The sequence below is a fragment of the Pollicipes pollicipes genome, unplaced genomic scaffold (genome assembly GCF_011947565.3).
Source record: "Pollicipes pollicipes isolate AB1234 unplaced genomic scaffold, Ppol_2.1 Scaffold_5724;HRSCAF=6776_pilon_pilon_pilon, whole genome shotgun sequence".
In the NCBI taxonomy this organism is placed as follows: domain Eukaryota; kingdom Metazoa; phylum Arthropoda; class Thecostraca; order Pollicipedomorpha; family Pollicipedidae; genus Pollicipes; species Pollicipes pollicipes.
The window spans coordinates 41,728,244-41,732,672 of NW_023596746.1; positions in this window are offsets into that span (position 1 = coordinate 41,728,244).

A 4,429-nucleotide genomic window follows, 5' to 3' on the forward strand; every position below is an offset into this window, starting at 1 on the left:
TTTGGGAGGAGGGTCAAACTGACCTCGCACCCGAGCGTGTGTTTAATAACAGGTCAATCTAAAAAAAAACAACAAAAAGATATGTCATAATACAAAACCAAAAGTTCTGTCCTACGGAGAACAAGAAACACAGCCTTGGCTTTACACAAACGTCATAATTTGGTGGCGACGTTCCACAGATCAATATCAAAAATTGTATGCTGTCATTTAATGCCTCTTGTATGCGTTTTCATCCCGCATTCAGCTCAGATTTCTTTGTGGAGGATATACCTTCTCTGAAATGCTAAATCCTTCCCAAGACCCGGAGACTTCGAAGCCGTGGATTTCCGCGTGCCCCGGCGAGTGTTTGGGATGGCGTTTGACATCACTGTTATACATATCATACAATTTCCATTTTTGATAGCTTTAAATGAAAATTCAATAAACATAACATTTAAAAGTAAAAACTTGTTCTCTACTCAAAATATGATCGAGTTACGTTATATTTATAGCTACATGTTAGTGTGACACCAGGTTTGTTCATACCAGCCTTTATTGTGTTACGATGATTTCCATAGTTCAGAAACGTTGAATCGTGACGTATACAAGATGTTTTCTGCTTCCTCTCTTCTCCCTGGCTATCCGCCCCGTCATGAGAGGCGGTCGTTGTTTTGAGTGCGGTCTCGGAGTTTGGCGTCTGGACGCGGGAGTGTCGTTGATGGACGGCAGGTGGGTTAAACGAGTGCTGGTCAGCAACCAAGGGCCTGGGCCCTTGGTGCGTTGAAAGGATAGATCGTGTGTGATATGATCAAGAGATTCGGCCGAAGCCCGCAAGCAGCATCCCTCATTTAGGCGTGATGAGTGTGGCACGCGATGCTGTTGAAGTTTAGAGAACGGCTTGTTTCTATCTCACGTTGCATACAGAGAACAATTTTTACATCCTTTTCAATGCACATTTGAGGAGAACAAAATGTCTTGGGGCCAAAGCACAAAAAACACCCAAATTTTAGACACTGTGCCTGGGTGACTTTGTTCCGGGTGACATCTTCGCGGGCGCACAGCTCAGAAACTAGAGGGCATTAGGGCTTACGAAGGGCAGGGCTGTGAACTGCATCGAATGATCTCTAAGGTGGCAATTTTATTCCAAACCAAGTCATTCAAAACCTGCCATTCCACTGGTCATGCTGCGATCAGGCCAGTTAAAAAATAATTACTCAGTCGTTGGTATCTGGCATTGGTGAGCACAACTTCCAGATAAAACGGCCGTCAATAGATTCTCTATCAATGTTGTGCCAGGCGCGAAGACGTAATCAAACAATGACGTATCGAATAGCATATTTACCAGACTGGGAGATATTCACTCAATATAATGGGAGGCATCCTAGCGGAGAATTATGGAGTCTGACACTGAGCGAATGCCCCCAAAACACCCATCTTGATTTGTCCACTTCCCATTCACCATTAGACCATTAGAAGCATCTGAGATGAGTGCACACTTATGACTAACACCCTCAGTATAATCGGTGGGTTGTCTGACTCCGTCCATATGCCTGAAGAAACGCCCTTCGATGATTTTCATTTCTTTCAGTGTAGTTCTACCAATGTCGCACGAGCCACTTACAGTAGGTTTTCAGTCAATGTGGCGAAGAATAAAAATGTATTTATATCAGCTGAGTTATGGCGTTCGAAAGTTATAGGAGAAAGCCTCTTTTATTCCAAACATTGTGTGGCCAACACATTTCGTGGTCTTCAGACCCAAACAGGGCGTCTAAAAACGGAGCATCTTCAGTTAACACCTGTATACAATTACCGCTAGAAGGAAGCCCCAGAGACCAGGGCTATTCTGGATGGCTCACTTGACGAGCTGTCCAGGTCTTCTTTCTCACTCTTCAGCTGAAGCAATAAAAGGCTTATTAAGAACTATATCAGACCTCAGCCACGCGGGACAAACCAGCGCATCATTTTAACACGCACGGTACCATGTCTGTACAAAAGAACTAGGATGCCGGCAGCCAGTGCCTAGCGCTCACAACACGCTTGACTTATATGACATGTATGCCCCGGACTATTGCACAACCCATGTACTTATCTAATACGCCCCACTTCGGGCTACACATATCCGATTGCTCCTCTCGGTACCGGTCACGCCACGAATCGAGGTCATGGCATGAGCTCTGACTTTGGCTCTAAGCGACAGATTCAACAGGCACAGCGAACACGGTGGGAGGAAGGTGTGCTGAGAATTTAGAATGCCCATCAAGATGCTAGTGCCTTTGTTTGCCACCTGATCTACGTAACAGCTATGTGGCAGACATGGAGCTATATCATTCCCGAGATTTCGCGCAATTTCTGAACACCGTAGCACCTGATTCAGGAACATTATAACCGGATGCTCTCGGATTTGGTAAAGCTATCGACGGCCGCCACACAGCATGTCGGTTTTATCGGCATCTACCATCAACCCATGCTGCAAAACCACGAGCACTCTAGCACAAACAGGTAGCCCTGGAACCTGAATTTTGAACGAATACAAGTTATTTGAGTGTATGTTGGAAGGTTCCGTTGCAGCTAACTGGAGGACTTTTACCTATTTTACTTCAAACGCAACTATGCCGCCGTTCTTCACCCACTGGTATCCATGTGAGTGTCATTTCGTCCCACGTAACTCTGTTGTTTCTTTTGTCTTACCATCTACCCAAAAATATCCATTTTGCTATTTAAAATGATGTTCCGACGTTTATTAACGTATTATGACTTGTTCGATATCATCGAGCGGTCTATTGCCAGCAAAGCAGTCTATTACTGGCATAACTGGGCATATTACCAACATGACATGTATGTATATGTGTGTGCACATTATTCAGTCTTTTTTGGAATTCACTCTCCAGTACTTTTAAACTGGCGAACTAGTTTTGGCAGCGGACGGTCTTTGCTGTGAAACTTGTAAAGCTCTCCCTTACGGTGGGATTTAACTGTTTTTTTTAGCGCCGTCAAATCAGGCACCCACCATGTTAAATGCGACCAGCAGCCGGAATTTTTCGTCTTTCCCGCTCGGCTGACTCCTGCCAACGACACGCATTTCAAAGGTTAACACAGCCCGCAGAAAGCTCATTATAATCCAGAGAAGTGGGACCAACTTCATCTGCAAAACACTCCGCCTCACAATGCGTCTGAGAAACTAAAAGCGTTAACTTTATGCTCGTCTTCAACGTTTACATGAGGGGAAAACTTTGATCCCATTTTTGTTGATAAGCCGGAAACAAAGCACATTAACAAGATTTGCTCGTGTCAGTCGTCATGGCTTCAAGAAGTGATGCAAGTACCAGCCTCACATTTCCCTGATACCGCCAGCATTTTTGTCTGCTTAATGGAGCTTTCCCTCACGCAATTATTCAATACTTCTTACAGCATACGTAATGTCGGAGGAGTAGAGAAAAGGTTTCTGCTTTTCTCTCTTAGTACCTTTCGTGGTCAGCTTTAAGCTGCCGTCCACGTAGGTGTCTCGCTCGGTAAAACAAAACATCTTGATGTTTCTTTTTCTTCGGCGAAGACAACCTGTCGGTTTGGTCCTGAAAGTACGCATGGCGACATAATAGCAATCTGCCAGCAATCATGCCAGACGATCTCATCCCTACCGTTAAAAAGGAGACTGATACGCAAAAAGAAAAGCCCGGGTAAGATTAACATGGAACATCGAAGTACAATGAAGCACAAGACTTAAGGTAACCATGCAGGCTGCTAGAGGACCGCGGATGATCGCCCTGGTAGGTGCTCAGCAGGAAGCTCAAGAACCACGAGTGCCTGGCAGAGGTGTAGAGGTGCCCCGGCAGGGGAGAAGAGGTACCCGGCAGAGGACTATTAGTGCCCGGCCAAGAATGAGAGGACCACAGGTACCCGGCAAATGACCAGATGACTGCGGTCGTCCTGGAAAGGACTAACGGGCTGCGGGCTACCAGTAAGTATCCAGAGGGCTGTAGTTTTACGACAAGGGTCTGCAGATATGCCGCAGAAGGCTGCAGGCACCCGACAGAGACGTCGCGGCCTTGGAGAGAAGGCGTGCGGCGGTGCGCCGCGTCAGTGCCGACAGGCGCCGGTAGAATCCCTGCTGATTTACACACCCGCTCGGCGTGCCACCGCGCCGCACTGGCCCGGAGAAATATCGCTGGCCGGGGGCGCATTTTCGGCCGGCGCCCGCGACGAATGAGGCAGTGGAGAGCCGCACCGTGGAGACATTTGAATAATGCCCCGGTGGAGGGCGCCGGAGGTCACATGCCGATGCACGCGGCGAACGGGTCAGGTCACCGGGCCGATCCGGGCGACACCTGCCTCGCCGGGCCAGGCCAGCGGTTAGCCTAGTGAATCTGAGGCAGGATCAACAGGAGGAAGGCAATAGTCTCCGTTTTGAAAAGCACCGCACCACGGATCTGGGCTGATTAGCTTCCGGATCCTT